At 49.1% G+C, this 14960-nt stretch overlaps 1 long non-coding RNA gene across 1 annotated transcript; it reads left to right on the forward strand.

Annotated features, from left to right (window-relative positions):
* Positions 1-9952: 9952 nt before the first annotated feature.
* On the forward strand, positions 9953-10707 carry LOC121472232. Its single transcript, XR_005982819.1, has 2 exons — positions 9953-10035; positions 10379-10707. It is a non-coding gene; the product is annotated as an uncharacterized LOC121472232 (long non-coding RNA).
* Positions 10708-14960: the final 4253 nt, after the last annotated feature.

Genomic DNA, 14960 nt, shown 5'->3' on the forward strand with positions numbered 1-14960 from the left:
ACATGAACTTCATCCAGAAGATATTTAAAAACGAGTTAACTATTTACTGATAAGAAGAGAAACTGAGCGACTGGAAACCAGGGAGAGGTGGAAACTTCACTTGTATGGATATTTACACCTTTTGCCCTCTGAGCCATGAAAATCACTTTGAGTAAGTACTCAAAAAAATTCCAAAAATTCAAAAGTAAAAGTGTTTTTACAATATATTTTGAAATCCCCCCACTTAGATGAGTCTGGCTGTGTACTAGGCTCTGGGGAAACAAAACGGACAGCAAACAGGCCCCTACCAGCTTCTAACCTAGAAGGGGTTTTCAAAGCTCTGTGCCTCATCCGAGACACAGCCCACCTCTGGGTGGATTCCCCACGTCAAAAGATGCTCAAACGAATCATTACAATCCGAGCAAAATGATTGTTATACTAGAGACGGGGGCTTGGAACATTGAAAGCACAGCTTGGGGGGCGATGAGCCTGTGATGGCCTGAAAACTTGCAGACACATCCCCTAATCTGGATTTTGGTGGGAGGCAACATGTAAACGGGGTCTTGAAGAATGCACAGGAGCTTTACCAACAGAGAAGAGAGGAAGACCCCCAAGAGGAATAGAAAGTCCTGAAAAGCCCTGCAATGCTTTTGGAAGAAAGAAACAGTTTGGCGTGATGATCAGGGCAGCACAGGAAAGAGTATGTGATTTTAAATGAGAAAAAAAAAAAAAAAAAAGAGTATGTGAGGATGAATTGACTTCCCCCCTCCCAAATAGCAGGAAAAGATAACTTATGGAAATTATTTTTTCAGGGTGCCTGGGTGGCTCTGTTGGTTAAGCTTAGCTCAGGTCATGATCCCAGGGTCCTGGAATCGAGTCCTGCTGAGGACTCACTGCTCAGCAGGGAGCCTGCTTCTCCCTCTCCCTCTGCTTATGCTCTCTCTCCATCAAATAAATAAAATCTTTTTTATTTTAATTAATAATAATAATTATTATTAATAATAAATAATTTATTTTATTTATCTTTTAAAATAAAAAGAATAATTATTTCTATCTTGTATTTGTCCTCCCATAATTTTTAATGAAACCTAGTTTCTGGGCAGCCCGGGGGGGCCCAGCAGCTTAGTGCCTCCCTTTGGCCCAGGGTGTGACCCTGGAGTCTCAGGATTGAGTCCCATGTTGGGCTCCCTGCGTGGAGCCTGCTTCTCCCTCTGTGTCTCTGCCTCTCTCTGTGTCTCTCATAAATAAATAAATAAAATCTTAAAGAAAAAAGAAACCTAGTTTCTGTTGTTTAATATAAGAAGTAAAAAAAAAAAAATTGGTGTAATGAGCAAATATATGGGAAAAATTCAGAAGCAGGTGAATAAGTTTGGTTTTTTTTTTCCCCTTGCGAAATGTTCATGGTTTTGATTTTTATATTTTATGGAAGATATTTCCATTACCAAGATTGTTCTTTGTTTATGTATTGGAATTGTTATGGATGTTTGGTCTCTTCCACAGAAATCAAGGCTGCCTGTTGGTTTGCAGCCCAAACTCTCCCACTGCTTGTTTTCTTTGGCTTACACAGTTGGTTTCCAGTTTTAGTTTTGGTTTTCCAATAGACAAGGACAGCTTCTAGCTTGTCTTCAAACATTGAAATAGCAGGTAATGTGGAGTCTCTGTTCTGCATGACAACCATCAGCGGGACCTACTGTGAGCCTGTCACTTCAGGCATCACCCCGGGTCCCAGGCTTGCGGGGTTCACCCCAACCCCTCTGGGTCTTTGGGGTTGCCCTGGATCTGCCAGAGGTTCCACCAGGGGGCAGTGTGATCAGCGTTTTGGAGAGCAGGGCGGGGAGGAAGTGCTTGGAGCAGGTTCTGCAGGCAATGGAAGGAGGCCCTCCTTTCCTTCCTGGAGGGTAAGTGCTAAGGCACAACTTCCCTTGGCCCAGCACAGTGAAGGGTCGGGACTAAGAGCCAGCTGCAGGCCAAGTATTTTTTTTTTTAAGATTTTATGTATTTATTTATGAGAGACAGAGAGAGAGAGAGAGGGGGGGGGGGCGGGGGGCAGAGACACAGGCAGAGGGAGAAGCAGGCTCCATGCAGGGAGCCCCATGCGGAACTCGATCCCAGGACCTTGGAATCATGACCTGAGCCAAAGCCAGATGCTCAAGCACTGAGCCACCCAGGTGCTCCAAGGACATTTAATTTTTATCTGCATATCCTTCTGCCTTTGTTTCCCGCCTCACTCCTAGTCAGGTGGCTTTCCACCAGCCGGGACTTGGGGGACCACCTGTGTCTCTCGGGCCCAGTGAAATCTCAGTGTATATTTTATAAAAAGAGACAACCCAAGGGGTGCGTTGGCCTCTACCCCTATACAGGAAGGACACCGATGTCCCTTTGTGGTCAAGGGCAAAGCTGGGGGGTTGGGCCGAGGACACCGAGGACCAGGGCCCTCCTCGCGTCTGGCCAGTCTGGTCCTGGGTGTCCCCCAAGTCCCCGGGCAGCCTCGGTGGCCAGGGCCCCGTGTCTCTGCGGCCTGGATCCTGTGGATGTCAGCAGCCAGGATGCCGAATCCTACTTCCTCTCTGTTTTCGGTTGCTTTCTCTCTGCGTTTGTTTTCTTTGGCTGCTGTGGGCAGATTTGCTTCTCATCTGAGCAGCATGTGCCCTGGTCCGAGTGAGGGCTGAAGGCTACAGCAGGATACAGCCCTACAGCAGGATACAGCCCTCCGGGGAAGGGGAGAGACTGGCCTTGCTGGGGCCTCCTCTGCAAACCCAATCGCAGCCCCTAGAAAGCCATCGCCCTCACCTCCCTCTCTCCACTCACTGCCCCAAGAAAAAGATTAGGCGAGTGGCTCCTTACCTAGGGTTAGCCTCAAAATAACGTCTCTTTCCCAGGCTGTCTTTCATTCTGTGTATTTATTTAAACTGCAAAAGTCTTGAACATTTTTAGTAAGTATGGCCAGAAAATAGTGGCACAGGTGTGAGTACTCTCCAACACTTGGGTTGCAAGCACAGTTGTGTTCTTTATTTTTTTTTTTAATTAAGATGCAATTCATATAACATAAAGTTTGCCATTTTATTTTATTTTTTTAAGATTTTATTTATTTATTCACTAGAGACACACAGAGAGAGAAAGAGGCAAAGACGCAGGCAGAGGGAGAAGCAGGCTACATGCAGGGAGCCTGATGTGGGACTAGATCCGGGGACTCCAGGATCACACCCTGGGCTGAAAGTGCCGCTAAACCGCTGAGCCACCCGGGCTGCCCTAAAGTTTGCCATTTTAAACTGTGCAATCCAGGGATGCCCGGGTGGCTCAGTCAGTGAAGCGTCTGCCTTTGGCTCAGGTTGTGATCTCAGGGTCCTGGGTTGGAGCCCCGGGTCTGGTTCCTTGCTCAGCGGGGAGCCTGCCTCTTGCCCTGCTTGTGCGTGCTCTCTCTCGCTCTCACTCATTCACTCTCTCTCTCTCTCTCTCAAATAAATAATAAATAAAATCTTTTAAAAAAGTAAATAGGGCAGCCCTGGTGGCTCAGCGGTTTAGTGCCGCCTTCAGTCCAGGGCGGGATCCTGGAAACCCAGAATTGAGTCCCGCATCGGGCTCCCTGCATGGAGCTTTCTTCTCCTTCTGCCTGTGTCTCTGCCTCTCTCCCTCTCTGTCTCTCATGAATAAATAAATAAACATATTTTTTAAAAAAATAAATAAAAAAGTAATTAAAGTGTGCAACCCAGTGGGTTTTAGTATCTTCGCTGTATGGTGCAATCCTTACTTCTACCGCATTCCAGAACATTTCCATCACTGCAAAGAGAAGCCCCACACCTCTCCCCGGCCCTCATTCCCTGGCAACCACTAGTCTGCTTTCCATCTTCATGGATTTAGCTATTCTGGGCATTCGTTTTTGTTTTTTTGCTGGTTTGTTTGTTTTTGACATTCTGTATTCATGGAATCTTACAACACGTGGCTTCTGTGTTTGCCTTATTTCATTTAGTGGAATGTTTTCAGGGTCCTTCTCTGGTGTGGTGTGCATCAGTATTTTATACCTTCCTGTGGAGGAATAATATTCCAGTGTATGGATATCCCACATTTTGTCTGTCCATTCATCAGCTTCCACTTTGGGGTATTATATTATAAATCGTGCTGCCATAAGCATTTGTGTGTCAGTTTTGTGACAGCATTTTTTTTAAGTTTTATTTATTAATGAGAGACACAGAAAGAGAGAGAGAGAGCGGCAGAGACACAGGCAGAGGGAGAAGCAGGCTCCACGCAGGGAGCCCCATGCGGGACTCGATCCTGCGACTCCAGGATCACACCCCGGGCTGAAGGTGGCTAAACCGCTGAGCCCCCTGGGCTGCCCCAGCATATGTCTTTGATGCTCTTGGGTATATGCTGGAGTGGGTCCTATGTCACTCTATATTTAATGGTTTTGAGGACTTGCCAAGTCTTTTCCACAGTGGCTGCCCCGTTTTACATTCCCACCAGCAATGTGTGCGATCCCTCCCATTTTCCCCCAGTTTTATCAAGATATACTTGACATATAACATTGTATTCATTTAAGGTAGACCACATAATGATTTATGTATGTATTCTGAAATGATCACAATAAGTTAACGTCAATCACCTCACATAAAAAAATCACCTCACATAGAATTTTTTTCTTTCTTGTGATGAACACCTTTAAGGTCTACTCTCTTAACTTTCAAATATACACTATAGTAGGGTTGACTATAGTTGCCATACTGTCCATGATATCCCCACAACATGTTTACCTTAAAACTGAAGGTTTAGGGACGCCTGGGTGGTTCAATGGTTGAGCGTCTGCCTTTAGCTCAGGTCATGATCTCGGGGTCCTGGGATCAAGTCCTGAATCAGGCTCCCCGCAGCGAGCCTGCCTCTCCCTCTGCCTATGCCTCTGCCTCTCTCTGTGTGTCTGTCATGAATAAATAAATAAAATCTTTTTTAAAAAGAAGAAGAAGAAAAGGAAAAAGATGTTCATAGCTGAATTTACGTTGTTAAGGATGTTCAACAGGGAAGCCCCTGGTGGCTCAGCGGTTTAGCGCCACCTTCAGCCCAGGGCGTGATCCTGGAGACCAGGGATCGAGTCCCAGCATGGAGCCTGCTTGTGTCTCTGCCTCTCTCTCTCTGTGTCTCTCATGAATAAATAAGTAAAATCTTTTAAAAAATTAAAAAAAAAAGATATTCAATAAAACCAGACACCAAAGGACACTGACTGGTAAGGACAGATTTTAATCAGTAGCAACTATTGCAATAAGGAAGAGAGTCCAGCATAACTGACCTCAACTTCAATCTGCACTTCAATCTGCAGAAGTGAGTGGTCATTTAAAAAAAAAAAATTTATTTGGTAGAGAGCACAAACAGGGAGAGTGGCAGAGGGAGAGGGAGAAATGGACTCCCTGCTGAGCAGGGAGCCCAATGAAGGACTCGATCCCAGGATCCTGGGATCACGACTTGAGCAGAAGGCAGGTGCTTCATGGACTGAGCCCCCCACCCCAGGCACCCCATGAGCAGGCATTTAGGGGAGAATGCTAGACCGCTGGTCAGGGAAGTGAGAAAGTACAACCAAGTGGTAAAGGGGGTTGATCCCTAAGAAACCCCCTGAATTCACTACCTGAGCTCATCGAGTTAGGCTCCCACAATAGCTGCTGTAAGGCAGGGGCCCTGTCTTTCTGCCTTGGTGGGAACAAACAGCAAGTTTCCTCAGGCAGGCACTTTAAGGGGAGTGAGGATCATCCAGGAGATGTAGCTCTGAGCTGTTACAAACTGTGCTAGTGCTCGTTCATGTCTTTCTAGGCCAAGGTTGAGGCTAGTCAAGTCAGAAGAACCTGCGAGCAGTTTGCTCAGACAGAATGAGGAAAAGTGTTGGGGGTGGTGGTGGCGCGGAATCTTTCTCTAGAACTTTTGTCGTGTTCCTGTCAGAGTAGACAATGAAACACAACACTGATATCATTAACTAATTTATAAAATAAATTGGGTTCACCAAGTCCTGCTATAGAGACTCCATCAACCCAACAAGGTAACAGAGAAGTCACACACAGCACAGCTTGTCTATTGAAATGTAGGCCAGAGGTGTCTGTTTTCATGGATACGTACAGAGTGTGAACACTAGGTGGGGAGTCAACCATCTCGGCCTGAACTCGATCCTCCCTCCCACAACAGGAAACAAATTCATCTGGATGATGTGCTAAAAGAGTTGTTGACATAAACAGAAGGAATCCTGGATGGTTTTATTTTATTTATTTATTTGTTTATTTATTTTTCTGGCTGACTTTAGATGAAAACTTCTAACAGAGAAGCTCTGGGGAAGGAATGCTCTTGGGTGGAGAACACGTCTTTATAACCAAACTCCACAATTGCTGCTATTTAAAGCTTTTCACGACAAATGGAAAAACCAAATAAACTCTCTTGCTTTGGATAAACCATTGTGGCCTTTGACAGTGTGAAAAACATTTTCCTTTGTAGGTCTCTCCTTCAATAACCAGGATGGGGAACAAGCAGATTTAGTAATGCCCAGCCCAACCCTACGCCATGCACTTACCCCTCCTAGTGTCGTCTGCTCACCGTAACCTGTTATCTTGATATGTATGAATTATGACTAAGCATTTATTACCTGCCAAACTCCCTAGGTTGACAAAACAAACTGGGAGGCATTCTGGGCCTGGCATAAGTGACTCCATCTTGGGCCTCTGGGATTGTTTGGGTTTTTTACAGTATAAATAAATCTACAAGCAAGTACGTATAAGGTGAAAAGTGAATAAGGCCCTGTGGGAAGTTGGAATAGTCTAGTGACGTGAAGATTCAGAGAAAGGAGAAATAACTTTTGCCTGGAGCTGAGAGAAAGAGTCCTTACTTGTTGAGAAAGGGCCCCCAAAAGCATACTTCTGAATGGGGAGCTCGCCATGGTACGAGGATGGCTATTAAGAGCTGTTTAAGGAGGAAATGCCCAGTCAGAATTAGGGTGATCTGGTTAAGATACCCAGTTAGATGACCTTGCCACATCTAGACCTTGTTTACTTCCTTTTGCTGGAGGAATAATTATTCTTTAAGGCCTGAAAGCCCATCTTCCATCCAACTCATTCCCCTAATTAAAAGCCGCCATGATAACAAACACTCTCACATCCTGCTTTTCTCCTAATCTAAATACATTGCATCTAGATATTTCCTTCGAGTTCAGAGTTCTTGCAATTTGTTTTAATGTTTAAGAACAATGAGGAAAAGACCCATTTTCTCCACTCATGTGTATATATAGTGATGTATGTACCTTAGGATTTTAATATTCTGTGGGGAAAGCCTTGTAGATTTCAAGTGTCATGCTGGGAGCCCGTAAGTCTAGAGACTGGGACTTTCTAGCCAATTATTAGTGATATGGAGAACAAAGCCAAGAGAAATGTAGATAAAATTAAATTTCCTCACAACTGGCACCCCATGGAAAAATACCTGGCATTCCTCAAGGAGCTCATAGCCACCTTAATGTTAATGCTTTGCTAGAAACTAAAAGCAACCTTAGCTTGACAATAGCCAGACCTCCAGAATCCTGTAATCTTTAACATACAGGAATCCCTTCAGAGACTTCCATTCTCTTTACTCCCCCAGCTTAAACATATATAATCAGTCCCACCTCACAATCACAGTGCATCTCTTTCTGCCCATGGGTGCTGCCCCTGTGCTATCATAAAGGCCCCTTTTTGCACCATAAAACATCTCAAGAATTCTTTCTTGATCATTACACTCAGCAACCCCACATCATTAGGACTATTAATGAGAAAATTCTAAAAGCCCATAAGGACACAGAAGAGAAGTGTCAAAATCAACCCCTCTTCTCTTCCCCTTTATCCATTTCCCAACACTAGTTACCAAGGGATTAAGGTTAACAACAAGAATATTTTCGTCAATCATCAAACGTATTATGCACATACTCTATGATTAAACCATAGAGCAGAAATTTTAAAACATATTGCAGGGGATCCCTGGGTGGTGCAGTGGCTTAACGCCTGCCTTTGGCCCAGGGCGCGATCCTGGAGACGGGGGATCGAATCCCACATTGGGCTCCCGGTGCATGGAGCCTGCTTCTCCCTCTGCCTATGTCTCTGCCTCTCTCTTTCTCTCTGTGTATGACTATCATAAATAAATTAAAAAAAAACATATTGCAGCAAACATTATGTGACTTCCATGAGGCGGATGCTTTTTCAAGAATTATTATCTCTCTGAGTTCTGGTGAAACTCATGGGAGATTTTATAAACCTTAATTTATAAACAAGATTCTACTAAAGTAAAACAAGTAGAAATTCCTTGGCTGTCCTTTGTAAAACAAAAAACAAAACAAAACAAAAAGAAAACAACAACAACAAAAACCAAAATTCAACCAAGTAAATTTTAACATCTAATTGGCTCTATTGTTAAAACTTTTAAAAAAACCCTCTAATTGGCTCTATTGAGCAATTCATGAATTGGGTAGCATCCCATCTAGCAAGTTGGCAGGCAGAGGTCTGAGGAGCTGTATAAAATGGAAAGATTTTATTTTTGTTCTTTACTTCCAAATTTTTATTTAAATTCTAGCTAGTTAACATGTAGTGTAATATTGGTCTTAGGAGTAGAATTTAATGATTCCTCACTTATATTTAACACCCAGTGCTCATCACATCAAGTGCCCTCCCTAATACCCATCACCCATCTAGCCCACCCCCAGGCCCACCTCCCACCATCAAGCCTCCATTTTTTTCATGTAAGTAAGAGTCTTTGGTGATAGTCGGTTGAGCATCCAACCTTTGGTTTCAGCTCAGGTCATGGTCTCAGGGCCATAGGATCAAGCCCCAATCGGGCTCCATGCTCAGCAGGGAGTCACTTGAGATTCTTTCTCCCTCTGCCCATCCTTTCTCTCTCTGCCCATCCTTTCTCTCTCTCTCTTTCTCTCAAAAATAAGTAAATAAATATTTTTTAAAATGTTTTTTAAAAATCTCATGGTTTGCCTTTCTCTCTCTCTCCTTTTCTTTCCCCCCTCCCACACATTCATTTGTTCTGTTTCCTAAATTACACATGAGTGAAATCATAGGATATTTGCCTTTCTCTAATTTTGCTTAGCACAATACCCTCTAGTTTCATCTACATCAATGCAAATGGCAAGATTTCATTCCTTTTGATGGTCGAGTACCATTCCACTGTATATGCGTACCACATCCGAAACGGAATCCCAGAGGTGGGACAAGGAGTCACATTAGCAAAGGTTTACCCCAGGCAGTCTCTGTTTCCCATGAGGAAGGTGCAGGGTCTTACCATGAGGGTCTTACCATGCAGATTACTTCGTCTTCCTTTGGGCGGGGGGTGGAGAGGATCCTTAAATTTCTGGGGAAGGTCGAAACTGCAGCTAGGTTGGGTAGTAAGCCCTGGTTTGGTGACTTGGCCCAAGCAATGCCATTTGGGGGCCTGTCATATTCTTTTTAACGATTTCCCCCCTTCGATCAGATTTTCCGCATAATGGAGAGATGTGATCAAAATTGAAGGCAATGGAGCCATTTTCAGCTACACCCTGTGGTTCTCACAGCTTTTATGGATCCTCTGCGTGATATTCACAGGTCATGATGTTTTTTGCTGGTTCTCTGTTCTCCTCTGCGTGATATTCACAGGCCACAACCTCACACATCTTGTCAGCTGCTTCCTTCACTTCTCTGACATTCCAGGCTAGGGAGATCACCTGCTTGGTACTTAGCGGCTGCAAACAGGCACTGAAAGTTTTTTGAGAGGATACAATGCACCGGGGAGATGATTACGATAACTATAAGCAGGGTAATTCCCAATATTTGGAGTGAACTTCAGAGCCATGGTCCCTGAGACCCACGCCTATCAAAGACCCCACTGAAAGCGTCACACCCTTTTAAGGCAAGTGGCTTGCTCAGTGATCTAACATGAAACCTAAGCGAGTAAATCCGGACATGGCAGGTGATGTTAACCACAGCATAGACATTTTGTTGCTCAGGTACAAGGGCCAATTGTCACTTTGCAAGCTTCTGGCTAAAGATTGGGAAAAACCGACACAGAGGACCCAGTGACCCTCCAAGGGGAAGACAGGTACTGGTTCAGGGCTATCTGGTGTAAAGTCCACTTGGATAATCAGAATTAGATATGTGGGGTGGGTGGGGGTGGGGGAGGTGGGGGGACCAGAGCAGAAAAAGTGTTTCAGGTTCCCCTGGAAAGAAAAACACGACAAAGGAGGTAGGGTTAGGAATCTACCTCTGAGCAGTCTCCTCAAGGCTTTCTGCATGTGGCGAGACCTCTCGGCCTCTGTTTTCCTGTTTAAATAGCGGGGATAATATCTCTGTCTTGGGTTGTTCTGAGGATTACATGCCTGTAATATTAAACACCTAGCCGGGTAAGCATTTACTAAGGCAGCGCGTTACTCTTCTCTGCACAGCCCTGCTTCACGTGCGTGCACAGGAGGCTCCCGCCACACCTCCCGCCTGGAGGGCCTGGGACATGCCCTTCAGCAGACCCCAGTGCCAGAAGACACCAGCAGGGAGAGTGTGTACAGTGAGTCCCGGCCTGCCCCAGGAGGCCAAGGTCAGGGACTGGGGAGTCACGTGACCCTTGGGTTCCAGGGTAAAAATGACAACAACGTTGCAGGAAATGCCAAGGCTGCACCAGAAAACCCTGGGGCCTGGCCTTGCACTTTGTATTTTCTGGCTCAGCAAAGAGGCATTGTAGAAATTCAACAAATAAACAGTCTTGGCCTTGAACTCAAAAGACTTTTGGCATTCTTAGGCTTCTCCCCCCAGCCGTGACTTCCCCTTCCCTGTTGCTCAGGCCAGAATCCAAGGGAATCCTTTGATTCCTCTCTTCCCCTCCCTCCCTCTCTTTTCCTCTCACAGCCCAGGCAAGAGGCAGTGATGCCCACCCCAGGCCCACTCTGTCCCCACGGCGGCTCGGGGGGACTTTTCACTGTGAAGTGGACCCCAATGCCACTCCCTCAACCCAGACTAAGAACCCATCAGGAGTTTCCCCTTCATTTACCCTCATTGCTGACATCCATGGGAGCGGGCGCCACCGTGTTGGCCCTTAGTGTGCCATCCCAGCCCGGTGTCAGGCACAGAGTGATGTTCAGGGAACCCCTGCTGGACAGACACGGGTGACTGGGCCTGTGAAAGAAGGAAAAAACTGGGGGTGTCTGTGGGGCTCAGTCGGTGAAGTGCCTGCCTACAGCTCAGGTCATGATCTCAGGGTCTTGGGATCGAGTCCCAAGTCAGGCTCCCTGCTCCATGCGGAGCCTGCTTCTCCTGCTCCCCCTGCCCCTCCCTTCACCGCTCATGCTCTCTCTCTGTCTCAAATAAATAAAATTAAAAAAAAAAAAAAAGAGGAAGAAATTGATAAATGAAAGACACCATGCAGCCAAGCACCCTATTCGGACTTCCCTAGATACAGCACAGGGGCAGGAAAGGTCCCAAGCAGAGACTCACATATGTGACCTCAGGCTGGTGGGGAAGCCCCAGGAATTCCTCTGGGATCCTCGAGCTCATCACCCAGCTCATCACCCAGCAGAGCATCTCCTGCGGCCTGGATGGTCTGGGTCTCTGTCCACCCCCCAGGTGGTCTGGGCCTCTGTCCCCCTTCTGGGCGGTCTGGGCCTCTGTCCCCCCTGGGCGGTCTGGGTCTCTGGCCCCCCCTGGGCAGTCTGGGTCTCTGTCCTCCCCTCCCCCCAGGGCGATCTGGGCCTCTGTCCCCACCCCCCCGGGCGATCTGGGCCTCTGTCCCCCTAGGCAGTCTGAGTCTCTGTCCCCCCCAAGGGCAATCTGGGCCTCTGTCCCCCACCCCAGGTGGTCTGGGCCTCTGTCCCCCCGCCCCAGGGCGATCTGGGCCTTTGTCCCCCTGGGCAGTCTGGGCCTCTGTCACCCCCTGGGCGGTCTGGGTCTCTTTCCCCCCACCCCGGGAGGTCTGGGCTTCTGTCCCCCCCCTGGGCAGTCTGGGTCTCTATCCCCCTCTCGCCCCAGGGAGATCTGGGCCTCTGTTCCCCGCTGGGTGATCTGGTTTTCTGTCCCTCCTCCTTCCAGGGCGATCTGGGCCTCTGTCCCCCCACCCCGGGTGTTCTGGGCCTCTGTCCCCCACTGGGTGATCTGGGTCTCTGTCCCCAGCTCCCTCTGGGCAGTCTGGGCCTCTGTCCCCACCCCAGCTGTCTGGGCCTCCGTCTGCTCATCAGCAAAGGTTCACTGAGCTCCTGCTATGTAACTGGCACCGGGTGAGGCACTAGGGTGACCCCGCGAACCACAGTCCTGCGGCCGCGGAGCCTACCTTCCGGGTGTGGGGGGCCTCAGCCAGCAGGTGCCCAGAACTACAGAGTGGCCGGCAGGGTCCTGGCCAGGAGGGAGTCCTGTCCTCCCATGGTGGGGGTGGGGGGCTCCTCACCTCCCCTGCGTCAGCCTCCTCATCCGGGACAGGGGCTGATGACAGCCCCTCACCGGCCCTTGTGGTCCGCAGCTGCAGTGGCACCTCACTCACTCAGAGTGACAGCGTGTCATCACCAGGCCCCAGGCCCGGGCTGCAGGAAGGCCTGACCCCCCACGTGCCGCCCCTCTCCCCCTGCGTCCCGCCGGCCCGCTGCTCCTCATCCAGGCCAGGCTGCACTGGGGCCAAACTCCATTCACTTCTAGATCATTCCTGGGAGGCCCCACGCCCAGACCCCCCCGAGCTGCCTGGTCGGTGTCCCCGCTCCCTGCCACCCACGCACACTCCATACCCTGGGCACCAGGGGCAGCCGAGCACGGCAGCAGCCTCCTTTCAAGTGGCCAGTGCTGGGCAACAGTCGCCCAGGGAGGCCTCGTTAGGAGCTTTCTTCCTTGGTCCCCAGCAGGCCTGTCAGGTCGTCGGGCTCACATGCACTACAGGGATATATGTTTTGTGATTTTTTTGTTGGACATAAAACAATAAATAGGGACCAGCTTTGCTCTAGATGCACCACAAAGCTTCCTATAAAGATTCAGGCGGGGGCGCCCAGGTGGCTCAGTGGTTGAGCATCTGCCTTCGGCTCAGGGTGTGATCCCGGGGTCCCGGGATCGAGTCCCACATCGGGCTCCCTGCATGGAGTCTGTGTCTCCCTCTGCCTGTGTCTCTGCCTCTCTCTGTGTGTCTCTCATGAATAAATAAATAAAATCTTAAAAAAAAAAAGATTCATGCTGTTTCCTTTCTTTTCTTCCTTCTTTTTCTGCCCCCCACGTATCCAGCACCCACTATACGCAGACATCAGGCTGGGGAGTCACACGTGTTAACAACTCATTCTCATGCTCTCCCAGAGCAGAATTAAATGGAGGCTAAGACACAGGACCTGCAGGATGTTGCTGAGATCAGGGAAAGTCTCCTGGAGGAGGAGGCCCTGAGAAGCAAGATTCCAAGGACAGGGTTGGGTGGTTGACAGAAGGCCTGGGGCAAAGGCCAGGCCTCAGCCTCTGCTAGTGGGGAAGCCAAGTCACGAGGGAAGCAGGACAGAGGGTGTGGTGGGGTTGGGGAAAGCACCAGCAGTGCCAGAAAACAACTTGATCCCTCTTCTTGACCTGGGACACCGGCTGCTGGGGAAGCGATTCCTATTGTTTCTGTTTCCTTCTGGGAGAGGGGGGCGTGCAGAGTTGCTGGCAGGCAGGCCGATTGTCAGAGTGGCCTTGAGAGCTCCTTAGGAGGTCGACAGGGAGGAAGAATAGGAAGGGGCTCAAGAGAGAAAAGATAAGCAAGATCAAAGTAAACGAGACAGGATTTTGTCAGAGGGAAGCTGCAAGAAAATCCCTCAGACTCAGGGCCCCAGAGCAGCGGGATCCTAATAACGCACACTGTCCGCGTCCACCATCCCGGGTCCAGAGTGGTGAGTGAAGTGACTGGGTCAAAGCCACAGAGCCGATTGCCTTCTGGACTCTCTGTACAGTGCTCTGATTACTTCTGGGGCTGAGAGCAAGCGCAGAGGAAGACCCAGATCCCTTCTCCCTCCGAAGAAGTTCTGTGTTAGCAGAGGGTGCCGCCCAGGTCCCAGCCAGGCAGGACATCCCCTGCCCAAGGGCCCAGGAAGAGCTGGTGGCCCAGCACCTCCTGGCCTTGGAAGTCACATCACTTCTCTGGCCAGCAGCAGCCCCCACCTCCAGGGCCCTGGACACCCGCGGCCAGGAGAACAGGCCGGGGCCTGCTTGTAGCAGAAGCTGCCTCCTCTGCAAAGGCCGCAAGCAGGGGCTGCTGCCTTCTCCCCACCACCCCCTGGAGGCCCCTGGCCCGCCACACCGCCACACCACCACTCACTTTTCTCTCTCCTCTGGGCCTTTGCACAGGTTCTCCCCTGAAACCCTCTCTCCTTCCCACCCCCTTCCCCCTCTGCCGAGACAGCTCCCGCTCATGGCGCAGGTCCCAGCTTTGAGGGTCCCTTACCTTCGGGGGAGCCTTCCCGAGATAGGGCCAGGGGCCGCCGCTGAGTGGCCGCTTGGTCTCCCGAGGCATGCACTCCTCACACTGGATCATCATGGTCTGGAACTACAGAAATGAACAGAAGTTCCCTCAAGTGCAGACCTTACTTCTTTTTTTAATAATTTCCAGAAACAATGACCTACTGAGCTCGTTCTACAGGTTTTGCTATGGTAGGAATTCCTATCCTCCCCAGGTGGGTATTATCACCCCCTTTTGTCATATAGGCAAACTGTCCTTCAGAGAGGCTGAGCCTCTTGCCCAAGGCCACGCAGGGAGTGAGATGCGGACTCAGTGCGGTGGACACGCAGATGTGCTACTGCCCAGATCCGCCTTCCTGGGGGGATTCAGCCCCACCTGCTGCAGTGTCTGCAGAGGGCTTGTCAGCTCTGAGCACTTTATTATTTATTTATTATTTATTTATTAAAATATTTTATTTATCTATGTATGAGAGAGGGGCAGAGGCACAGGCAGAGGGAGAAGCAGGCTCCATGCAGGGAGCCTGACGCGGGACTCGATCCCGAGGCTCCAGGATCAGGCCCTGGGCCGAAGGCAGCGCCAAACCGTCCAGC

The sequence above is a fragment of the Vulpes lagopus genome, chromosome 11 (assembly GCF_018345385.1).
Source record: "Vulpes lagopus strain Blue_001 chromosome 11, ASM1834538v1, whole genome shotgun sequence".
Lineage (NCBI taxonomy): Eukaryota > Metazoa > Chordata > Mammalia > Carnivora > Canidae > Vulpes > Vulpes lagopus.